This window comes from Camelus ferus, chromosome 2 (genome assembly GCF_009834535.1).
Source record: "Camelus ferus isolate YT-003-E chromosome 2, BCGSAC_Cfer_1.0, whole genome shotgun sequence".
Lineage (NCBI taxonomy): Eukaryota > Metazoa > Chordata > Mammalia > Artiodactyla > Camelidae > Camelus > Camelus ferus.
The window spans coordinates 77,990,759-78,016,509 of record NC_045697.1 but is presented as its reverse complement, the minus strand read 5'-3'; the positions used below and the strand labels follow the sequence as shown (position 1 = coordinate 78,016,509).

At 40.4% G+C, this 25,751-nt stretch overlaps 3 long non-coding RNA genes across 3 annotated transcripts; 1 reads left to right on the top strand and 2 right to left on the bottom strand.

Annotated features, from left to right (window-relative positions):
* Positions 1–9,793: 9,793 nt before the first annotated feature.
* LOC116657960 lies at positions 9,794–25,744 on the bottom strand. The gene is made up of 4 exons (XR_004313147.1): positions 25,216–25,744; positions 11,012–11,101; positions 10,806–10,872; positions 9,794–10,023 (listed from the first exon to the last, which is right to left on the bottom strand). It is a non-coding gene; the product is annotated as an uncharacterized LOC116657960 (long non-coding RNA).
* LOC116657965 lies at positions 11,379–17,095 on the top strand. Its single transcript, XR_004313152.1, has 3 exons — positions 11,379–13,685; positions 14,990–14,992; positions 17,084–17,095. It is a non-coding gene; the product is annotated as an uncharacterized LOC116657965 (long non-coding RNA).
* On the bottom strand, positions 17,452–25,095 carry LOC116657964. Its single transcript, XR_004313151.1, has 2 exons — positions 23,397–25,095; positions 17,452–22,381 (listed from the first exon to the last, which is right to left on the bottom strand). It is a non-coding gene; the product is annotated as an uncharacterized LOC116657964 (long non-coding RNA).
* Positions 25,745–25,751: the final 7 nt, after the last annotated feature.

Genomic DNA, 25,751 nt, shown 5'->3' with positions numbered 1-25,751 from the left:
GCCCCCCTCCTCCTATCCCAAAAACTGCTTGCTGGCAGGGGTGAGAGGGGGCCGGGTTTTGTCCACATCAGTAGGACTTTTTCACAGAGGGAGTCGCTGACCTCAGCATCATTCACTTCCTATCCCCTTGTACTGACATTTAACCAGCTAACTACCTTGAAGCACCAGTTCTTTATAAGTTACCTTCTCAGGGCTCTGGAATCCCTGCTTCCCCAGGGCTAAAAATTATTAATAACAATAGTGGTGGGTAAGAATGAACATTAAAAAAAAGACATTTTAAGATCTATGCAGAAAGAAAGAGGATTCAAATAAATGTATCCATAGTTTGAAGCAAAAAAAGAGTTCACTTTTATATACCTCTTTTTTATGTAGCTACTAGTAAAGAAGTCCTATTCAAAATAAGCCCCATAGGCATGCGTCCAATGGAAAGTTCCTTTTCACTTTTTTAGGTTATTCATTTTTTAGAAATTCTAGAAAATGATATTAATTTAGTGTCCAAGACTTTGCTTGAGCTTTGAGTCCTCTCATCCAAATTCTGATGGGGTTTACAATGTAAAGAGGATTAACTTTAACATTTAATTTAAGCACTCTAAGGATTATATTATCCATAAATGTCAGTAAATAAACATTATCTTTATCCTTTGGTATACAGGATGTAACACTCTTGAACTTCACCTGTTTCAGTAACGGTTGGCAAGTTTAGTGTGGGGATGGGCCTTTTTAAGAAACTAATATAACCAAAAATGCAGGGTCAAAGATCCATCTGGCACTTAAATGGTTCGTTTTCTCCATTTACTCTAGACTTACGTAAGTTCTGGGTTTTAGTTAATCAACCCCACAACAATATAGTTAATTTTTCCCAGAAGTGGAAATCTTTGCCTTCAACCATTTGTATTCAGATTTTTGTATTTCAAGTAACTTCTTTATATAAATCCCTGCTGGTGAGAAAGGAACACTAAATTAGATCTACCTTGGCAACAGGAATATCCAGTCTAAAAAGCTTTGCTTATCAACTTATTCTTTACCACAAATATTTTCCTTTTGCTTCTTCCTAGTTTTATGATCACATTCCTTGTTGTTATGACTCTGCTAAAGATCTGGTTATAAATTCATCAGAACTAGTGCTCTCGAGAACTTACCTGTACAGTTCATCATCTCTGACCACTATCTTGAATCTCACCACTACTGAATTATAGTACAAAGATAAGAAAGAATTAGATTTCCAGCATCACCCAAAGTCTTATTTTCTTTGTTTGTCAATTATTTCATTTTGCACTCATAGAACAATAGAAACATCAGGATTTTACTTTACCTATAAAATGCTTACAGAACGTCCAGTGACTTCATGTAGAAATAGAACAACAAAATAAGATAAGGTGTTAGAGATGTTGCCAGACATCTTAAAGAACTGGAATATCTAAAAGTAGAGCTGAGGAAAGAACAGCCAGTGCTCACTTTTCCAATGTCCCAAATCAAAATTTTCACTTCTGAAAACAGCAAAACAGAAAGATCTGCTTTTCCATGAATTATCTTTAAAACTGAAAGCTTTCGATCCATTCCCCCAAAGTATATTAATAATAAAAACTACCATTAATTACAGCATAGTATCAGCCACCTTTCAGGAGTGTATCTGTTCCTCCTCCCCCCATGCTGTCCCCTCACTGTTTCCCTAGGACTCCCCCACCTTGTTATGTCTCTTTATTTAAAAGGGGCAGCACATAAGCTTTCATTTCACCTCAGTCTGTGTACATCGTGGGAAATCTTGGTATATTAGTTGACTATTCTTGCATAACACAGCTACAGGATTTCAGTGGCATATGATGAGTATTATTTAATTCTGACTCACAAATTTGCCAGTCAGCGGGGGGAGCTTCACTTCAGGCGGTGGCTGCGGAGGTGGGTCAGACTGGGCTTAGCTCCTTGCCTCTGGCTGGGCTCTAGTTCAATCCTCCTGGATCCTTGTTTTATGGAGCTCAGACTGAAGGAGCAGCAGCTGCCCAGGGGAAGTTCTTGTCACATCAGTGGCACCGATGCAAGATGGCAACACAGTAATACAAGCACTGTCCAGCCCCTGCTGGTGTCACATCAGCTTGCGTCTCACAGACCAAAGCCATGACTGAGCCCAAGAGAAACTGCAAGGTTACAAGGCAAAGGGCATGGGTATAGGGAAAAGTGAAGAAATTAGGCCAATGTTTCCACCTACCCAACCTGGCTAAGACAAGTACTCTTGTAACAAATTTGAAAGGTTATCTCTAGTTCACAGATAAAGAAATAACCATCCCAAGAGATAAAGAAACTTCCCCAAAGTCACAGGTATGACTGACCCGGGATGCTGAGACAAGTCACATCTATCAGGCTCAAAAGCCCTTCTATTCAGAAATGCAAGTGAGTGGCCACCGTGTGCCAGGAAGTGAGTAAAGTCCTGGGGATACCCAAGCAAATAAAAAGTGTTATCCTGACCTCAAAGAGCTTGCAGGCTGGTGGCAAGACGTATAGACATATAAGCATAATACGATTAGGTAAGCGCTGTCCTGGGGGTGCAGACTCTCTTCAGTGGGAGCATGGGAGACAGGGCCCCGGAGACAGAACTCTTGGGACAGTCAGAAGGTCCTCATTTTCCAGGTTTCTCCACCACAGCACACTGCTCGTTCATCTGCACGGTGTGTCTCCCTACCTGACGGTGGTGTTTGCACCCCCAGGATGTCTGCAGAGCTGGAGCTACGGCACTCCCACACAGCAGAACCTTGCTGTGCAGGAATGCCTCAGGCCCTATGCCTGTGAAGATGGAAGTGTGGGTGTTCCTCCTCCAAGTGAGATCCGCTTCTTGAGTAAGTCACCAAAGATAAGGTAGACCACTCCGACACACTTTCACCTTTTCCCAGAATCGGGGCTTACATCACTGCTTGTAAGAACAGTCACAAAAGCTACTCTCTTTTCATCCAGTTTCTAATGCTGTTCACTCAATCTAATTTCGATTTATGGCAAGGCATTTTGTACTTCACTACACAAAACATGCTGCGGATATTTATGTCAAGATAACTTAACAAATATAATGCTTTATATTTTTACCTTCATCCAATTATTGTCATCTTTGTTCAGAATACTTAGTCAGAATGAAATTATTAATAGGAATAAAATGAAAGAAGATATCAGAAGAAAAGAAGATTGTGTTGTATGACTCATTACCACCCAGAATCAGCAGTTTTCCATCCTGGCCACACATCAGAATCAGAATTTATAAAAATACTGATGCTCTGGCCACATCTCAGACCAGATAAATCAGAACTTCTGGAGTGGAGTCTGGACATCATCAGTTAATAAAAGCTTCTTAGGTGAATTTAACAACCAGCCAGAATTGAGAAACACTGTTCTTCTTATGCCATCAAGCTAAATTTTTTTTATTCATTTATTTCCTTGGTTAGTCTAACGTTGCTATCTGAGCTGTTGAGGTATATCCAGTATCCTTACTAGAAACCTTATTTCAGTTCATTCATTCAGCAAATATTTGCTGAGTGCCTGCTACGTCCCAGGTGCTGGGCTAGCTACAGAGGGAGGCAGCGAAAACAAAACCAGAGCCACAGTCCCTTCCTTAGGGAGGTTACAAAACAAGCAAACATTGAACAACTAAACAAAGACTATTTAAAAAGCAAATCAAAATATTAAAAATTATAACAAGTGTCACAAAGTAAAAGCCTACCTGAGCACATCAGACATAAACTGAGACTTGAGGGATAAATAGGAGTTCAACAGACAAGACCTGGGGAAAGGGTATTCCAGGCAGAGGGTGTTCCAGGCAGAGGCAACAGCATGTGTGAATGCGCTGAGACAGAAAGAATCGGGCTTGTTCTGGGAACTGGAAAAAGGCGCCTGTGGCTGGAGCAACGGGGGGTTCACAAAATAAATACTATCATCCTAATATCATAAGGGAAAGAATATTTTTATCTTACACCAAGAGGGATCTATAATTAAAATAAAGGACAAACATTTATATGAAAGAAGGTTAGCAATATTCTAAGGTATATGAAATAAAAGTCATATTTTACGGCAAAACAAGAAAAATTTAGGCATAAATTCTTCTCTGCCCTTTGGCCTCCTCTCTCTGCACTGTGCGTTATGTATCTGCCTTATGTAGCCAAAACCTCCATCAGTAGGAATACCTGCTCAACCTTAAAGAGCAGCATTAAAAAAGAGAGAGACAGGAGAGAGGGGCCAGGCTGAGAGGTGGGGGCCACATCTTTAGGGCCTTAAGGCTGTGTTTTTATATATATATATATATATATACATACACACACACATATATATATGTATTCTACTCTAATATGCACTGTATACAGTAGGACACCATTCAGGTAGTGGGAGGAGGAGAGGGTGACTGAGGAGATCCAGTTCATCCCAGTTAACAGGGGGATGATGGCTCCTGTTTCACCCCTCTCCCAGGAGACATTTTGAAAATAGAAAGCTCACAAACTAGTGAGTCTCTAGTTGGTGGAATAACAAAGTGTTTATGAAAATAAAGCACAAATTTGTGAATCATACACACACACACACACACACACACACACACAAAGCACTGTCACCTAACTAAGGCTCATTCATAGCAGTGGTAACTCAGGTCGGAATACTTACTGGTATGTCAATATTCAGCTCTACTGTCTCTTTTAATAATTGATCTTAAATACAGTGTTTGCCACCCTGAAAAATTGATAAATGGTGTTTGTAATCATTCCCCTTTTATTGCCAAACCTAATTGCCAGTTTTTGTTACTATAGAATCTGAGTTCCTTCTGAAGAGAAGGAAACGCTTCATCCATTTGCCCAGGAAAAGCAGTATCATTTTAAGCAAAAGCCGTTCATTTGATTTTCATTGATGAACATCAGCCAGTTGATAAATCTTCAAAGAGACACTTATATTTACATATAAGTACAATGGATTTCTGATGCGCTAATGGGATTGGTCCCACAAAGAATCCTAGCAAGATAAATATACTCTGGGAGAAAATGAATTTTTGCTAAACGACAGATTAACGGCTTTAATGACTTCTTTCAAGCCTGGCATAAACACAGTGCCCAAGAAGAAATCATCAGGTCTGTGTTTAAATTATCATTTTATGACTTAGATAAATCTCTTATATGTTCATTTTTTAGAAAAGTGTTTCATGAAACTTATATAATGTTATAAACCAATGTTCCTTCAGTTAAAAAAGTAAAATTTAATTAAAAATCTTTTTAATTGTTATACTTTGTACTAATTTCTCAGGATTATCATATCAAATCCCACAAACTTGGCAGCTTAAAGCAATAGGAATGTATTCTCTCACCACATCAGCAAACTTCTGGGGAAAATCCTTCCTTGAGTCTTCCAGTGTCCAGTGGCTCCTGGCTTTCCTTGTCTTGTGGCAGCAAAACTCCAGTCTCTGCCTCTCTCTTTACCCAGCCCTCTTCCCTGTGTCTCTGTGTCTCAAGTCTCTCTCTCTCCTTTCTCTTCAAAGGACATTATGGGATTTAGGGCCTAACCTAATCCAAAATCATCTCATCTCAAGACCCCTAACTTAATTATATCTACAAAGAATCCTATCTTCAAATACAGTTACATTCACAAGAACTGGGGGTAGGCCTTGGATATATCTTTTGAGGGGACACAGTTCAATTTCACATTTCTACAACTTGCATTCCATTGGCCAGAATTTTATGATATGGCCAACCTAGCTGCAAGAGAAGCTGGGAATTATTGTTTTTCACTTTGGGCAGCCATTTGCCCAGCTAAAATCAAGAATTCTATCACTAAAGAAGGTGGAAAATAATATTGAAGGACACCTAAACATCTCTGCCCCAATAGCAAAATAATCTCCCAGAATTATTTTCAAGAACTGAATATGCTGAATTGCCATGTTCTGTGAAGAATCAATGCCTGCATAGAATCTGAGTTTAATCTCTGAAATAACCACACCTTCATTATTTTTTCTTTCTTTAGTACTACCTATGTGTTTATTTGGTCTCCATAGACAACTGTGATGTCTGTACCAAATGCACCAGTTAAAAAGTTATTACATTTGTTGATCATTACAAAGTCTTATCAACACCCTTGATTGCTAACCTATTGTCAAGGTAATATCCCACTATATTTTATCATTGGGGTTACTATAAAAATGATATGAATGAAAGGTGCCACAAAAGCAAAGGAGAATGATCAGAGTAAGGGGGGATTTCATCCAGAAGAAGGAAACAAGTAGACTTGGAAAAAAACAAAGAAGCAGCAGCAGCTCCCATTTCAGCAGGAAATGAGCAGTCCATTTCACCCCCAAATGTGGCAAAAGAACTACAGTTCAACAATAACAGAAACTTAAGGCCAGTATAGGTAGTGATCAGCTGAGTCAATGGAAGATAGAAATGCTTCAGGAGTTGCTATAATGATAATTTGCCGAGTCAATTACAGACATGGACCAGGAGATATCCTAATGTGATATAAAGGAGGTAGTGGAGGAAACTCAGCTCTAGGAAATAGAGCTTATAAGAATGAGACCAGGAAATAAGCCCCAGAAGCCAGCTACAGTAGTGGATTGCCCCAACTCCCTACTAGAGACCAGAAAGCTAAGGGGGGGGGGGGGGAAATCCAGAAATGGAAAAAGATCTCAGCAGAAGGGCAGTAGACTGTCAGATGGCTTTACCAAGGATAGATTCAGAAAACCCTTGTCAGATACTGCCAACCACAACCACAGAATACGGCATCCTCTGGAACATTGCCCTAAGGAGTAAGCAAGCAGAAGATATTTGCCAAACAGTAAGTGGGGGAAACGTGTCTTAATACATTGATAGGTGAAGTTCCAGCACAACCTGCTGGTGACATTCATTTACCAACAGTGAGAACAAGTCCCAGCGAGGTAAGAACTGACCACTACTTTCTGAAATATATGTATCTCTGTGATTTAAGTACCATGTTAATTTCTTTATTAACCCACATCTGAGGGCTCTGGTTTAAATCCTAAAAGCAAGATTGCTTCTGTGACAAAACCCAAAGCTAACTTATTTTAGGCCTTCAATTTTTCTGTGTCTAGTCATAGCATCTTCTACCCTTTACAATGGAACCATTCTTTATAACACTCTTGAGTATAATTAGACAGATAATCCTCTTATTCTGAACCACTATTAAAATGAGCAAATCCGAGTCTCCCATTAATAAACCAATGAATGGAAGTCTTCTGAATTCAGGCGCTGGTGGAAGAACTCATGTGTTTCCAAAATGGTAAAGAATGAAATATTTTCTTTGCAATGTCATAATTTGAAAGGCAGAGTCACAGTCTCTAAGATACTGAAAAAGAAAAAGTAACTTAAGTTTTATTCCAAACATTACCAAAAGTGGTAGAAACAGTTATGTGATGAAAGACAGAGAACTGTCATCTGTTACTGGATCAGACATCTATCATTTGACCAGCTATAAGTCAGATGTTTTTTTACTGTAGAGTGTCCTTTTTTTCCCCCACATCTGTTATAATCCCCTACAAACACCACAGAGTTCATATAAAACTCATTTTAGGAAACAGATGTGAGGGCACTTTACAGTATAAAGTAATATATAGATGCAAGATGTTCACACTCCTGCAAGCATCAACACTTTCTTCTGAAGGAGTATTTTGCTCACTTTGACTCACCACAGGACCAGCGTAATTGCCTGAGTGCTGAGAGGATTTTGTTTTATGTTCATTGTTATATAGTTCGTGTTCCCATTTCATCTTTTAGGTCTTTATCTTGATTCTTTGATTTGTTTGCTGAATTTTCATTTTGCTTGCTCAGGAATAAAAATCTTCTGTTTATGATCCCTCTGCTGCACATCTTTTCTCATTCCACAGCATGGAATTGTTGGTGAATCCTTAAAGGCTTCTTTGAGGGGAGCACATGGGTTGGAAGAAGTGACTTCCGGTGTTCTTTCATTGCTGATTGACTTAGGAAGTTTTGGAAGATAAGAGAACAAATTAGTTCAATGGGTGGACTGGAGGTACAAGAGGGCAGGGAACCTCAACCTCACATTCTGCCTTCAAACACTGGGAAGCATTTGGAGCACCTACTGAAACACAGATTTTTTTCTTCAAACAAGGTTTTGAGGGGTGGGTATAGCTCAGTGGTAGAGTTCGTGCTTAGCATGCATGAGGTCCTAGGTTCAATCTCCAGTACCTCCATTTAAAAAAAAAATTCCATCCACTGTAGCTTAAGTTTCCCTGATGATAATAACCTTATTGGTATTTTCAAGAGACTTCAACCAATAGGAAGTACTGAACCAATAAGAAGTAAGACCAAAGAGTCAGCTAATGAGCAAAAATACCCACTTTATTACTGATACAGACTAGGTTAGAGGACTTTGCTTACTGTGAGAACCAGAGTTGACTTGTTCACTTCTGACCCCTAGCCTAGTCCTCAGAACAGCTCATCTGAGGGCGAGTTTGAGACCACACGGCAGACACATTTACCCAGGTCACTGTCTCTATTTCTCTGAGTGGAGAATGAAAGAGAAAGACACCAAATCCCTTCATGCTCAGGACTTTTAGTAGAGTAGCTCCCCACAATCAAGGAAATTGGAATAATGGCTGTCACTAGGCAAACGTATCTCCCAGGGGAGTAAGGAATTGGGCCAAAATTTGGGGGTACATAAGGGTGATCCCTCCTCAGAGACATCAGAAGTCAGAGGAGGTGCTTCTCTTTAAAAAACAAGAATAGCTAATGTTTATTGAGTTCTCACTATGTGTCAGGCACTGCTCTAAAAGCCTTTCTCCCTCTGCCTTTCTGTTATAAACCCAGATTTACTCATTTAAACCTCACAACAAACCTATAAGGAAAGTTCCTTTATTATCTCCACTTTACAGAGAAAGAAACTGAAGCACAGAGGGGTTAAGTAATTGAAGGAGAAAAAAGAAAATCATGTCCATATAGAAGGCTCACCAGGAGGTAAGGCGACATTATATCACTAACAGGATTCATGAGAAAATCCAACCTGGATGGAAGAGTTTTTCTTCTTCCATATTTAGGGTTCCTTCTGCTGATACATCTGGGGCTGTACTACTGCCTACACACCGTGCTGCTCACGAACTGGACTGCACTTGATGCAGTACGACAGGACGGGCAGGAGGAATGCTCCTCTCTCTCCAAAGTGTCTCTCCCTTAGGCTGATGTGGAACCTGCGTGAAATCCCCACTGACTTCTCTCCTCAGCTTAATGGGTCCAAGATCAGTTGTAAAAGACAAATGTTATTAAAACAGGGTAACAGTGAGTTATAATCAGTCTTATCTCCTTGCAACAAATTAATTGGGGGTTGGGATTTAGCCCTAGGAAGAGAGCCCTGAGGAAAGGAGACAGAGGTTGGAGACAGCTTAGCAGAAGGCGGAGACGAGTGGCTTGGTGAGAAGGGCTCACAGGTATCCAGGAAGCGGGGTGAGGGCACCATGATCTGAAAGGGTGTGAGCACAAAACAGGGAATGTTCTGTCCCTCTCTCACTCCTTCACTTTATTTGACTTGATATTCTCATCTTTCTCTGGGGGATTTTTTAATAAAATCCCCGTCATTTGCCAGAAGGTCATTATTGCCTGTCTATATCACAACAAAAACCCTCATATGTCCCTGAAGCTCTTCGACTGTCCACTCCCATCAGCAGACACCCACTCTCCCTTAGTGTGTGTGAAGTCAGCAGTGAGAGAAAAGACATCGGTTCTACGATTTTTTTTTTTATATAACATCAGTTCTATCATATCAGCTCTTCCCCCATGTATTAGTTTCCTGCAGCTGCTATAACAAATGATCAAAGGCTGAGTGGCTTTAAACAGACATTTATTCTCTCAGAGTTTTGGAGGTCAGAAATCAGATATCAAGGGGTTGTCAGGGCTGTTCGGTCTCCAGAGACTTTAGGGGAGGATCGTTCCCTGCCTCTTCCAGCTTCTGGTGGTTCTCTGCGCTCCTTGGTTTCTCCAAATCTCTGCCTCCACCTTCACATCACCTTCTCCCCTGTCTTCTCTTCAGTCAGTCTCATCTTCCTCTGCCTTTCTGTTATAAAGACACTTGCCATTGGATCTTGGGTCTACCAAGATAATCCAGGATGATCTCATCATCTCACTATCTTTAAATTAATTATGTCTTCAAAGACTTTTTTCCAGGTAAACTGACATCCACCAGTTCCAGGGAATAGGATGTGGATATATTTATTTAGGGGACCACCATTCAACCTACTGTACTCCATCAGAAGGACAAATGAGAAAAAATGGGGAAATATAATTAAGTTGTACAGTATTAGAACCCCAGGCTCCCTCGCCTCATCGAGAAAAATGTTAAATTGATAGGTTATATAGTGATGCCCAGAAAAGAGGACCAGGTACTTGTCCCAACAATACCAATAAGCATGCATGTGACCTCGGATGATTCTCTTATCATTTCAGAGCCTCAGTTTTCTTATCTACAAATGAGGGGTTGCTAAGATGTTCTTTGCATATTCTTCCAACCTCAATATCTTATGATTCTACAGAAAATTCCACGCATATCTTAAATCCCAGCATGCACACGGTGAGAAACAGAGAAAATTAATGTTATCCCAGCTAGTCTTTCAATCATCAAACGCTGTTCAATGCCTTCTTTTTGGCAGGAAAAAGAAGGGTATATGGATAAATAAATACATTGAAAAATAAGCCACTGAATTAATTAAAAGGATCCCCAGAAGCTCTCTGTGATACTAAAATTAACAACCCCCTACAAAATTAAACTGTTTTATACAAAGTCCACCCTATTGGAAAAGAAGAAGGAGGAAAAGAAGAGAGAAACCTGGCATAACTAACCTGAAGCAGAGCTGGCTCACTGCCTCCAGGCCCACCTGAGTTTGTACCATGCTAAGGAGACACGGTGCTAGAAAAGGAAATGTATGCGTTCCGGATTCATTTCAACCTAAGATCGATCCCAACCCCGTGTGATCTTGAACAAGTCACTTAACCTTCCAGAATCCATTTGCTCAAGGGGAAAATGGGAAAACCGTAAGAATGCTTACCCCCTGGAAAATGGTGAAGACCCAGCTTGAGAAGGTATGGAAGGCATTTAGTGGCAGCTCTCTGGCATGTGCTGTTTCCTTCTGTTTGACCTGCCCCAGAGAAAGTAAACAGAGTTGACCTTAAACAAAGTTGTAAAGTGTTTAAAGTTCACTTTTCACCTGCTTTCCTGTACTTTTCTTTTCCCTCTTGTTGGTAACCCTTCCAGGCAAGGAACTTGTCATTTATAATTGTTTACTGGTTAAACAGAAATTATTCATACCAAAATGGTGCCTGAAGCAGATTTTCAATTATTTTGTCTCTAACTGTAGAAGGTATGTCAAGAATATTTGGATATGAGCAAAAAGATGACAGGAGATCAGGGTGGGAGTAGAGAAACTGATTCTGAAGTTCCTTGAAATGGAGCTGGGCCCCCTCTCCAGACTCAGAAGAGGAATCTCATTAGTCATATTTGAAATGCATGCAATGACTGAAGGCAATGTTACATAGACTCTTCTGTTTCTTACCAAAGCCAGGCTGAAAACTGGACTCTCACTCTAATCTGCTGCAAGAGGTGGTTTAAATAAAATAATGACAGTCCATATTCTTAAGAATGAAAAGCTATACCATCGTCACAGTCACCTTCCTTAAATTTACCTAATGTGACCACTTTCTATACCCCCCAAGATATCAAGATGCATAATGAATATTTTCTAAAATAATTTGTGGTTTGTTAATATCTGATGATTTTTTTTGTCATGTCCAAACCTTCCCCACAGCTGTTATCCAAGAAAATACCCCTACGGCTCCTAACTATATTTATGAAGCTCCCAAAAAGTGCACGTGCTAAAATTATACTCTTCATTAACAGAGGCAGTTGAAAGTGAATATGAACATTTGGACCCTCGAGTCAGACAGGCCTGGATTTGCATCCAAGCTTGTAACTATTTGCTCACTCTCTGTTTTTGTGAGAACTTGGGAAAGTTACTGTCCCTCTTTAAGTCTTACTTTTCTCATCTGCAAAATGAGGACGATAATAGTATCGATGTAATAAATTGCCTAGCATAGTACACTCATTACATATGAGCTATGGTCATCATCCAAAACCTAGACGTATGAAAAGAAAAGCTTATTACTCCAGTCTTGAGAATGAGAGAAGCATTACTCTGAATTAACGGAATGTTTAACTGTAAAATAATTTTAAAGAAAAAAACATAAAGAGTCCCACACTATTGCCTAGTAAAGAGCTTGTTTGTCTCACTAAGACATATTTGTGGACCCATATAATAGACCCATGATGGGCAATTTGACTTGAGTGAAACATTAAAAAAAAAAAATGAACCATACTGCCCACAGGTCAGTCCGATATAGTTATTATTATCAAAATTGCCAGATATGTCATTTTTAGTCCTGATTATTTTCATCACAAAGAGTTTGTCATTTGATCCATTTATTCTTCCGTTCCACAAATAGCAATTGTTGGTATCAAGGAATTGTGCTTGGAACACAAAAATTAATACTTAGCCCATGGCCTCCGAAAGCTGACATATATACATATATTTATTTCTTCCCTGTTGCAAAAATTAAGCTGAAGGAGCACAATTAGCTCAAGAAGGCAGCACTTAGGAGCCTGACTCAGGTTATTATGTGTATACTTGAAAGAAAATAAAACTGCCTTCCTTCTAAATATTCTTTAATTTACACTTTCACTAACAGTCCTGCCATCTTACCTGTTTTTTGTTTGTTTGTTTGTTTGTTTGTTTGTTTTGCTTTTCATAGATAATGTGCTTAAAAATAAATATAATGTGCTTAGCAAGCTGTAGTCAAATCACTTAGGAGTTTTCTCTTCATTATGACAGAGGACAACAAACAGATTTTCAATTTCTTTTCACATAAATAAATTTACAGAGCAAGTAGCAAAAGATACTGAATATGATCCAAACAGTTAATGTTCATGGAGAGGAATAACATTTTTCATACATTCCAAACTTATACTTTCAATACAGTTTCAATACAATACTGTAATTAGCCAGCTCTTTTGACATAGAGTATTAGGATGAATGAAAAGGGATTATTTTTAGCTTCCCAGGGCCAAAACAATCTAGTGATTGAAACTGGGACATGATACAGCATCTAAAAATATTTCAATGTATCATTTTATACTACTAAGACCATGTCACTTACTTTTTTTTAATTGGCCTGAGACAAGGAGGTTTTCATTAACTCTCACCAACATTACTCCAAAGAAGAGTCAGCTTCAGATTAAAGGCATATACTTTTTTAATTATGTGTAACTGTGCCAAGGTGTTCTTGGGGAGGAAAAATAAAAAGCTCCCTTATAACCCTTACTGAGAATCTTACCATGGGGACTTTATTCTTACTTAAATTAAGAGTCAATCCTTTATTAAACATATTCTAAATAGCTATTACTCTTATAGGAAAATCACCTCTATGAATGAAAAGATTAGGGATAGGAGAGGCAGGGAGAGTCTGAACTGGATTGCTTGTCTTTTTACAATTCATCCACACTTCAGAATGCTTTTAAAAATAGAAAACATCCTATACTGAATGAAGTATGCAGTTAAACATTGTGCTACGCCTACATGAGCTCACAAGGAAATGACACAAGATGTTTGATAAATAAATTGTAATTGATGTAAAAGAATTTATATCTGAGTTCTTTAAATGAGTCAAAGAGTTTTCCCCTTTTGATTATTTATCCTACTCTTTATTTGTTTTTGTTGTCAAAATTATAAGCAGTAGGACTTACAGGGAATGTTGACATATAATGTATGTATATATGTGCATAAATATTTATACACACGTTTATATAGAGAGGCCTATTTAAAATCATAATGCTTTACATGGACCTCCTATGGAAATACTTAAACACATATCTATTTCTCTATGTATAGAATCCAGAATGTAGAGAGAATACATTCATAATTATGTGACTATTTTAAACTGTCTTTTTAGATTTAAAAGGGTTAAAAATTAAATAAAACACAGTCGTAAAGTTTCATTCATTTTACTTCTAATTAGGATAGAGAGATCTGATTCAGCCTTCTTAAGTGTTTTATGACAGCTTATTTGTCGTAAGTTTTTTTTTTATATAGGTATGATTCTGGCAGGAATAAAAAACTAAAAAAATCCATAGTGCAAAATAATAATGATAATCACAGCCACTGACTTCCAAAACAGTGAGGTATTTTCAGCTTAACAGTAATGTTTATCAACTAAATCCTAATAGTAGTAAAAAAAAAAAGAGAGAGAGAGAAAAGTGTTTATTATATTACAGTCCCCTCGATTATCAGTTATTTTGAACATCTAGAATAACATCAGCTTCACAGTTTTCAGATATCTGCTTATAACCTGAGGTAGGAAATCAGACATAATGAATCAATTAAAGTCAATTAATTTTATCCAGATCAGTAATTCATCCTATTTTAGAGTTAATTGATATATTTTTTCTTATTTCACAAAGAAATGTTGATTTTTGTGCTTTCCTCCCTACTCTTCAACTTCACATAGCATGTCTTTGCCAGGCCAGCATAGACCAATGAATGAGCTATAAACAGAATGCAGAAGCAGAGGAAGGGTATAGCTCAGTGGTAGAGTACATGCTTAGTGTGCATGAGGTCCTGGGTTCAATCCCCACCACCTCCATTAAAATAAATAAATAAATAAACCTCATTGCCCACCCACACCCAAAAAAAGTCCTTGTTCAAAAATAAATAAAATTTAATATTTACAAAATAAATACATTATTTTTAAAAAGTAGATTCCTAGAGGGGGCATCAACGACTCCTGTCCAGTCCGTGGTAACAGCGGGGAAGAAGCCCTGAGGGTTCCACTGCTTCTGTCCCAGCGCCGCGCCCTGAGCTTCTCTGCCCTGGGAGGCTCCTCATTCTACATGGGCTATGTGACCTCTAAACGGGGAACTCCGGGGATATATCCTCTTTTGAGGAACTCTCTCAAATGTCCTCACCTGTGTGATTCAGGTAGTAAAGCCCAGTGAGAGCAGCCTGGAAGCTGGTTCAAATCCTCGTCTTCACCTTCCTTCAAATCCTGGGAGCCTTCTGAGGTCAGAACTAGCTCAACGACTGAACTATAGCTTCTCAGTGAAATAATCTTTGGAAGGACCTGGAAATAATGCACTTTCCTACTTTTTTCAAACCCCCCAAAAGATATGTTTAAAGGAAAGAACTAAGACAGCACATTTAAACTCAATCATGGTATTCCTTACAATACAAATTATGTGTAACAAAATGGTCAAGGAAGTGAGAAGTTAAGTTCACCTGAATTTAGAAATAAACTTTCAATTTAAAAATGTAATACTACTTAAGTTTAATGTGGGAAACAAAAGACTCAAAAAGAGTCTCTTAAAGTCAATCTGCAAACTGTTCTACTCTCAAAAATTCTTGTCTTCCCCCAACCCTGCACCCTACCACATCTGTTTAACCATCTCTCTTTTCTTTCATTTTCATGTGATTATTTGCGTATAATTAAAGTATTTAGTCTTTCTTTTTAAACTCAGCTTATGCCCTTTAAAGATCTAGAAACACATCTCCATCATCCAAAACTCAGAGTAACAAACTACCACAAAATGAATCTACCAAATTAATCGAACCATCTTGTTGACCCACAATCCTAGATTCTGCCTCAGCTTTTTTCTCATTTCAGTTGAGTTGAGTCATTCCTTTTCCTTTCTTGATTCCTTTTTCTCTCTATTCCACATATTCTTGTGGATTTGGAAAGGGTAGAGGATGAGGAGAGGGTATATGATTTGTGTCATAATTTTAAAATATATAGGAAAGCCATAAGTTTCCTTTCTAAAATTAGGAAAGCAACAAATAAAGGTTTTGAGATGAAAAGCATTATTTTTATTTTCACTGACTTTTGTGAACCCTCCTTGAGTTTTGTAAATCAGAAACCAGTAGAATGACATTAATGCTTCGGGAAAAGAAGTATGAGTTGTCAACTGTGGCAAAAGAAATAAAGAACTGAGAGGATGTAGCTCTAACCTGTACAATTCACAGTTGCTTTCCCGTGAGGAGGAAGATAATATGAAAGGCTCCCTGGAGTGCATCTCTGGGAGAAAGGAGGAACTACTTCAGGGGAGAATAAGGAGAGCAAATATCAAAAAGGAAAATGAGTAAGAATCCTGTTGCTTTGGGCTCATAAATTACATTCAAGAAAAAGAACTTCTCCCCAAATGTTGGAATATGTGGATTTGGAAAAGAAAGAACATTTATATCCAGATAAAGATGATGCATGGAAAATCATACTTGTCCCAGGATTGTGCCAACATTTTCTTTCAGGAAATTTAAATATTTTTAAGTGAATCAGTGACTTTACGCTTGGGAAACAAAACTAAATACACCTGAGAGAAAGCACACACCTAAACAAAAAGGCAGTTGTTAGAATATCAAGTGAAGTGAACAAAACGATCAACATCCTCCCAAGAGACAGTGTAAATATCAAAAGTGCTAATAAGTGGAGGCAGTCCCCTCGTGACAGGTGTGGTACATGTACAGTTTCCAGGTAAGAACAAAATCATGGCACTTAAACAGTGGCAGAACTGTTTTTTACATGGGAAATGTGAAAAATATGACAACCATCTCAATCTGCTCAAGTAGCACTCATGGTAAGGGTGAAATTTTATCAACATCGGTTAACTTGTGGTATATTTAAAAAGTAGCAAGGAGATAAATTGATGGATTAAAAGATAAACTACTCACAGGCAGACAAACAGAAGGACAGATAGAGTTACAATCAAACATGTACTTTACTCAGACAGATAATAACTAGCCCCAAGAAGTGACGTGCCTGCTAGGAAAGCCTTGAACGTAGAATTTTCTGACTTTGCCTTTAACTTACTTCTTTCAGCACCGTGCTGCACAGCCAGGGCTGACTCTCTGTAAGTCTCTGTGACATAGTTTTCCATCTGTTAATGGGGCTAATAATATTTTCATATAGATTTTTGAAAGTAAAAGACATATGAAATATTTAAGAGTCTGGAAGAAATGCCTTCTATTAATTGGAGCTATATGATATGACATTATTCTCTTCAGTACCTGGGGTTTACACAATAGATAGCTATTCAGTGTATATGTGAAATTATGAGGCATCCAAATGCATTAACAAGGGATCTAAGGGGGAATCTTTCCCAAAGAGTGTAACTGGATATCTTTCTGGGAATAATTTAAACACAGGCTGAGGGTGAGTGTACCCTCTAGATCCTTTCTAGTTTTTAATTTCTGTGGATCCTAATTTTTCTTCCCCGTTTATTTATTTTTTTAAAGTAACTATGAGACTCACAGGCTAGAGATGGAAAATAAGACAGTGTGCCCTTGAACTTTTCTTTCAAAAATACCATAGCATTTACAGGGATAGTCTGGATTCCTGTGACAGCACAAACTGAGGTCTCCCTTGAAATGAACTCACATATCATTTTTCTTTATTTGAACCCACTCCTCATGTTTCCTTATTCTACACACACCACAAAAGAATAAGAGAATTTTTTTACCAGAAAACAGGAAACTGGATTGAGTCTTCTTTTGTTTTTTTTTTTTTTTTTTTTTTGCTTCTTCTGTGCTTCATAAAACTGGGAATCCATACATACACTTGTGTGTATCTATCCCTTCTGGAAAAGGCTGAAGTGAAGCCAGTTTTGGCTCATTTTTGACAAAGGGACAAAGCTGAATTGGAAATAACCTTTACGATCAGCAACAGGCCCACTATGATGACATGGATTTTGCAGAAGTCTCCCTGACGTTCTCTCCTGGCTCACGTTCTACCATCAGCAACTCATCTAAGTGGAGCATTGCTCCCACAGCCTGTGTCCTTGGGATCATTCTCTCTCCCCTTCATTCACCTCCTGATGCTCCTCCGTGCAAGATTTCTTCTTCAGCACAGGAAGTCATCTCACTGTAAATTTCAAATGACTTCACAACAGTAATGGAGATACTCGGGTGCACTCTAGGCAGAGGTAGGTAATGATAGGTAAGATCTCGTTTCTCCTTTGAGCCTGGCATGATTTAGCACAATAACCAGATTCCTAACAGGTTTTTCTAGATTTCACTCCCCACTCAACGTGCATGTTCCTGCAACATGGATATTCTTATTACTCAGTCCTTACTTGCATCTCTCTTTGGTTCTAGAATAAAACTACTCAAACTCAGTTTAGATATTTTAGCCTACTTTGGAATCTCAGGGAGAGTCTTATGAACTACATTCCTAGATTTATTAGGCTTAGGCCATCCTGACCATCTAAGCATTAATTTTCCTACTGTTCACAAATATCCCTGAACTTATCTTTCTCTTTCCTGGAATGGCCTGCCCAGGACAAATCCTGGAGCTGGGCTTTCCTGATGTCTTTTATTCAATCATTTCTCTTTTCCTCCTCTCTAGCACTTAAGGCATTTCTGACTTTCTCCATGCCCTAGATAATATATTTGCTTTTCTTATCTCTGCAGTTTTCTTTTGTTTTTTGAAATTTTCCACATGGAAGTTCTATATTTCTTCCCCTCAGCAGATTCTGACCCTCCAGTTACAGTCACCACCAGTTCAGTGTACTAGTTAACATTTGGGACTCTGGAGATGGTAGACAAATCGAGATTCAAATTCCAACTGTGACACTTAATGCCTATGTGATATGAAGTAATTTCCTACTCACTCTGCATGCCAGTGACTAGAAGCTCTTGCTCTTACCAGGTAGTGACCTTGGGCCAATGACATAATCACTCCAAACCTCACTGTCCTCATTTGTAAAATGACAGTATCTACCTTATAATGCTAGTATAAAAATAAACGTGATGAACAATACAAAAGTATTTAGCATGATGTTTAGCTAATGTTTAGCATGTTTAGCTAAAAGTTTAGCATGATGGCTAAATAAACTAATCACTCTATAAACATTAGTTATTACCTCTATTACTTATTCAAATTATCAGCCCCACTTCGTATAGCATTTCGTATAGCAGGTTTCCTGACTTCCCTTGGTTCTCAATGTAAATGCTCTTATTTCTTAAACCCAGAATTCATCATACCTCATTAGCCAGAGGCTTTTTCTCATGGTCCACATGAAGTTTAGGGTGGAGAGCTGGGGGAGCCAGAGCACTGCCAGACTTTGTATGCAGTCAAAGTCATCTAAACACGTCTGAATTTGAGTTCTGGTGAGTCCTCACTTGTCCCATCTCTTCTGTCTGCTACAGCTTACTAACAGAGCAGTTTTCATCTCAATGCATCAAAACCTGAACGCTGAGATTGTAATAATAAGTATAGCTACAACTATAAAACGTCATCGAACCGGGGACTTATGAAACCACACTGCGACGACCACAGCGGGGGGAATCTGTGTAAACACCAAGCGCTTCAGAATCCCGCAGTCAGGAAGTCAGTGCTCTAATTAAAGGGAAATTCAGGATGGGAGATTTGACCACTGCCTCAACCACATCACTGAACTCTGGCTTTCTTCAGCTGAAGCGGCTGTCAACCTCCAATGTCTCCTTCCTCCTTCGTTGCTTTGAAGGCCACTCCTCCAGCAGTGAGAATCCATCGAAGAGAGTATCTTCGATGAGAAGCTATTCCTGTTGCTGCAAACACTTGCCAGAAATTCCAAGAAAATTTACAAGGTACGTTTGTAGGACAGCGGTAAGTCAGATGCATTTCAAGTTCCCAATTATTATACAAGAAACAGCTTAATTTTTAGATTTTGGTTTTTGTGGCAATGGTGATAGTGGACCCCACCCACTCCTCAAAATAAAAAATAAAAGTAATACATATAGCAATACAAATTATTATTACTTGCAACAATCAAAAAAACTTCCTGAAAAAATGAAAACTCAGAGTTTTGTATATTAAATACTTCTATTATTTGAAAACCAAGATTATGCTGGCAGAAAAAACTATTTTAAAATCAGCATAGTAATTGAGCTTGCCTACAATGGATGCAACATCAAACAATGATGTGAGGTCTGGTAAGAACCAGCAAACCCTAGCAGATAGTGTAAAAATAACCTACAGAAGCAATATTACACCCCTGAGCTTACAGGAACAGTCAGCTCAAGGGGTTTACCTAGGTTCACGTTGTCTCAATGGCTTTACTTCCTGAAGTTGCTATCAGAAGTTAAAAGAAATTCTTCATAACTGCTTTTAATGGAAACTCAGATTGGTCAATGCACATAAAATACACAAGGCAGTTTGTGTCTTATTTGTTCCCACTGTTATAAATGGAATTAAACCACTGAAAGTTGTAGACTTTGGGGGTCTTCTTTTCACTGATGAACCCAAGGTGTTTCCCCTCCCTACCAATAACCATGATGACATATTTTCCCTAATTCTGCATATACTGAAAATAAATGGTTATGAACAAAACCCAGAAACATAATTTGCATTCGAATGAAATGACCCTGAAATTGTTCTTTTTACTGTGGCTTTATCTGCTGTTTCACAGTGCAGATTCCTATAGCTCTCCTGCTTGGAATGACTCAGTATAGATCATAACCAGAGTTGGTGGAGGAATCCTGAAAGCAGGGATTCTGATTCCTAATGCAATCTGTATACCAACCTACTGCACGTGTTGCTCTTTATTTACAGTTTGGTAAAGATCGTAGGTGGAGATGTTGTGGACACATGTGCATGATGGTCAAACTGCTTTGAAAAAGGGATGGGGACAAGAGAGGAAGAAAGAAGGAGAGAGAAGTATCCAAGTTCAAGTCAAGCAGGCATTTCAGATTTCAAGAGACAAGCTGAAAAGGGAACACCTGCTAGACACCCTGGGTCTGAGGGCAGTCTGTGCAAGCCTTCATATCTCTGAGCGTGCACATAGTGCAGAGGGTGGAGCCTTTTAACCTCAAATCTAAAAAGATTGAGAGATTTCGGAAGGCCCAGATGTGCCAAAGGTCAGAGGGATCAATATGCAGACCCTACCATGGGGGAGGGGGGAAGATTTGGATAGAAAACCACTACAGAAAAGGAAACCTATTTAATTCTGAATAATTAAAAAGTTAAGAATAAGCAAAGTCGGTTGCCACGGAGGGGAAAGAGGTGGGGTGGGATGGGGGATGAAAAAAAGCAGTTGATGTGGTAATTAAGAATTTGGTGAGAGCCTGGGCAGGTCACATCCTTTCTCAGATCAGAGCCCCATCAGAAATTCTTTCAAGTGTCCTTCTGCGTCGCCAAAGATGACAACAGCAAATCAATAAGTGCTTGAAATGAAAGGGGATGTTGGCGAGCCCCCAGGCTACAGATTTCCCGCCGCCTGCCTTTTCTGAACTCCTAGCGTGCCTTTGCACCGCCTCTCTTAAGAAGAGCTACCTTTTATTCTTATTCTCAGGACGAAGGTAAGTGCTCAGTTAGCATATCTATTAAATGTCGGCTCCATTTCCAGCTCTCCGACCGAGCTGAGAGAGCGCTGCGTCGGCCCGCCAGCCAGTCGGCGAAGCTGGAGGAGAGGAGAAGGCTGTCCAGGCCGCCGGCGGGGCCACAAAGCCCCCGGGCTGGCCCAGCTTCTCCCAGGATTTAGCGCTTCTGGGTCAGGGCTGGAAGGTCCTGCCAGAGCAAAGGGCCTGAGCGACCGCGGCCACCGGAGCGCTCCTTCCACTTCATTTATTTACAAACAAGCACAAAATCATCAACAACAGAGAAGGGCCAGTGCTCCAAAATTAAAGCTCGAAATCACCGGAAACTCCGTTCTGAGTTCCAGACCTCGGTCTGTTACCCTTCCAATATTCGTCCCTCCCCTGATATGTCTTGATTTTACAGTCTTTCCAGAGCCCAGCATCCCCAAGATGTTTTAATTAGGTAATTCATTAGTGAGTCAATACAGACATGTATATATTCTTTTAGCTCAAGTGGTTAAGCACTAATTTCGAAATGCTTATAAAACACGGGAATAAGCAACGCATAGTAATTTTAATTTGTATGCAAATCAATTGGTTCATCTTAAATGCCTAAAAACAGAAAAACAATTATTGTATTGTAGGATCGGAGGTAAGGATCAAACTGCCTGCACAGACAATTCGGAAGCAGACCCTGGACTGGGAAGAAAATTTAGAACAGCCAGCAAATCAATAATGTTTGAGGCAGTTAAACATCTCTAGCTATTGGTATTTACATACTGGCTTTTTGTCAGATAAGGAGTTGGGGAAATTGCTTGCCAGGGTTGAAATCATAATCCAGAGTGAAGAAAGTAAATGGTAGCACGCAGCCAGCCACGGGGGGCTTCAAAACAATACTGTACCTTTCCCAAATCCTACCTCTTGGGTGAGAAGTGAGCTGGCAGACGTTGTTCCACATTTGTCCTCGGTTTTGCCCCACTTTGATCACAAAATGTTATGTCCTCTCTGAGCTTCACGATTTGATTCTTATCCTAATATTTCTGCCACTTGCTTCAAAATATTAGAGAGAGGGACATAATTCAGAATCTCACTAAAAATTCTCTGAACCCATGTAGCCAGCACCATTATTCCTATGCTGATGGGGAGCTGGGGGGCTATGTTTAGTTCTCTGTATCCCCTACACATTAAATCAAACAATTGAAAAGGCAAAAGGAACGGCTAGAGGAAATGGTCCAGTGCACTAGTTTACTGGAAGGTTATTATCTTTAGACAGAGTTCAAAATTTTGGTAAAGTAACAAGGATGTATATTTCCAGGAAAAAAAATTTAAGATATTCAAGAACAGTGAATCTCACCAGGAGATCGACTCCGGAGTTGTTTATGTAAAAGTGTAACATACTTGAAATTCACTGATACATAAGGTCAGTGTCTCCCCACCCCAGGCTCACAGCCCAGGCGATCTGGCCCTTAAGGAGCTGGTACCTTTGATGCTACAATCTTGTTTACATCTGCAGGGCAGAGAATTGCTTGCTTTGCTTGGACGGTCCCTCCACCCCCTTCTAATTTGAAGTAATCGGAATCTAAATACAATCGCCACAGCCCACTCTTCCATTTCTGTTCCTGACGAGAGAAAAAACCTGAAATCCACGTCTTAAATCAGCATGGTGGTTTGTAGCCCCCCAGCACCCTGCCTCTCTGCTGCATGCCTAATGTATTCCCTGGTGGTTCTGGGCATTAATTAGTTGTTTAATAGGAGTATGACTAAAAATGTAAAAGAAGGATTAGGAGCGTGAAACGTATGTCCAGCTCCTTCCACACACTCGAGGAGGGAATGAGAATCATTCTGTGTCTTCTATTTCTCCAGGAGCCATTTGCATTTCCCACCAGCTGCTCACTTCAGCTGCACTGGCTCTGGGCAAGGCGAGGACCCAAAAGCTCGGCACGGTGTCTGCGGCGGCCGGGGCTGGGGTTAACCAGCCCCTGGCGGGCGAGACTCCAGACATAAGGGGGGGCGAGGGGAATGTGAGCTTCCCGGAGCCCCTTCATCCTAGCCCGGGTTTGCAAACCTTTGAATCCTGAAAGAGGGAGGAGTGGCACGCGCTTATCTGCGCGTCTCTGCAGCGCAGTCCCTTTCTCTTTCTCTTGTCTCTCCGCGCGTCTCAGAATCTTCCTATCTCTGATTTTCTCACTTTTTCTCCACTTTTCCGTGAGATTCCCCATCCTCGCCTCCGGATGAAGGCAAGGCTGTTCTGCTATGAGCGTCTCTTAATCTCCATAAAATGAAAAGAAAGGGGAAGACGTTAACCCATAATTCAGGGGGCTGGGGAAGCAGCAAAAATCTTTGATGGGCAGCGACGAAAATGTCTTTCTTACACTACATTACGCGGTATGTTATGACCTTAGATTTCAGTCCAGCGACTTGAAGAAATTTGATTTTCTTGCCTCAGCAAGATTTCAGAAAGCAGAAATAGAAATTCTCAGAGACAGAGGGGAAAGAAAAGTAAAAACAGCAAGTGGGCATTTTACCCTCATTTCTCTCCCCTTAAATAAAACTGTCTTGAATTTCCACCGGGTAAAAAGAGAAAATTTGAGTTTTCACGGATGTTACGTGGAGGTTAGAAATGGCTTAAAAATGTAGACCTCTCATCAGTTTTCTTCGTGGCTGAAGAGGCTAACCCTTTCCATAAAATGAGTCCATCTGTCGACTGTTAGCTATTTCAAAGTGAAGGGATTTAGCACTCAAAACAAATTGAGCAAGTTTGTTTGCCTGTTTTTACTGCTAACTCAAATGAATTCAAAACACGGAGTAATTCAAGAAAATACATAACATGTTTCAGACAGCCCCCAAATGTAGGGAAATCCCGGCACATATATGGTGACCTAGGTTATTTTAAACGCCAGGCTTTCAAAAATGTATGTATCTCACACATATTCTCCCAACATCATTCTTTTTTCTTAAAATTGCAAGATTGGTATATTGACTTAGGAAGAGCAATAAAACTTTTAAAGGGGACTTTATCCTCTCTTGAGGACCAAAGGGGAGGACTCTCTAACGGTGGGCCTGGCTGAGTTTTGCCCCTATGCAGGAAATAATATTGGTGGGAATACCAAATGGGACCTATGGATGTTTTCCTGACACATTTCAAAAACATGCATTAACACCGCGCTCTTGAGATTCAAAGAACGTTGTCCAATATGCCCGGCAGAAGTCTTGGCACCTGGTCTTCCAGGAGAATCATATTTATAGTCCTTCTACCCAAAGGCAGGACAGAGCAAAAATATCCTCTTGCTACCAAAATACAAGCCCTTGCTGGAGTAAAGAAATCGGAAAATCAGGTTTTAGAAGTGGGGCACACATTTGGGGGAAAGGATGACCCTCCTAACTTCACATGTTCTTCGGTTTTTAGGAGCAAATCTGAATTTGAGGGTAGCTTCCTTTCCCATCCCCATCACCATCCCTTGCAATTTAATACTATGCTCGCCAGGAACCTTAACCTCGTCATTTTAAAAAATGAGATATCCGTGACCCGGAGTGAACTTGTTGAGTGTAGGTACAGCAGAGGAAATTCTAGACTCTACGATCACCCGAGCCTTATCCAGCGCAACCCCTTGGTGCACACTGGTCAGCGCGCAGCGGTGCCCACCTGCGCGCGGACACCGGGTGCAGCGCTCTTGGTCACCCCGCCTTGACCTCGGGCGCGGTTTCCCGGTCGGTGGTGCTGGGCCAGGCATCCAGGCCTTCCCCGGGTGACTAGCCTTGTTCATTTCTTCCTAGATGTCTCCCTCCCACCCTCTTCCCAGATCCCGCCACCCCACCAAGCCCCCGCTCGCTCCAGTTTTCCAGATTTCTCCTCAGTCATCCTCTCACACCCCCACCCCGCCTACCTTCACTCCAGCCTCCTGTCTGTCTCCCGCAATCCCTGGTTTCTGTGACCTCTTTCCTCAACCCTGCAGGCCCGAAAGAAGGTCACACACAAGCACAGTCAAACTCACACCCCATATGCCTCGCCCCCAAACGAACCCATGCACATTATCCTTTGTTCCATTTCTTGGGCCACTTTCTCTACCCCTTTCTCCCTACCAGTCCGGGTTTGCTCCCCGGGAGTTTGCCCCGACGCCTTTGCCCTCCCCTTCTGATTTATTAGAGCTCCCGGTTTGGCGCAGATTCCTTTTTCTTCTCCTCCTTCCCATCCTCCCTTCCCGTCCTCCTTTCCACAGTGGGCGTGCTTGAGCCTCCTGCTCAGTCGGCTTCTATCTAAGCGCCCTGCCCGACTCCCTCTCCTTTCGCTCTCCGGGCTCTTTCCCTGGCTCCCGACTCTCCGCCCGCGGGCCTCCACCTCCCTCCCCTGCCCCGCGTCTCGCGCCCCTGCTGGCTCCCCCCCGTGCTCGCCCGAGCGCTGCGCTCGCTCCTTGATCGCCCG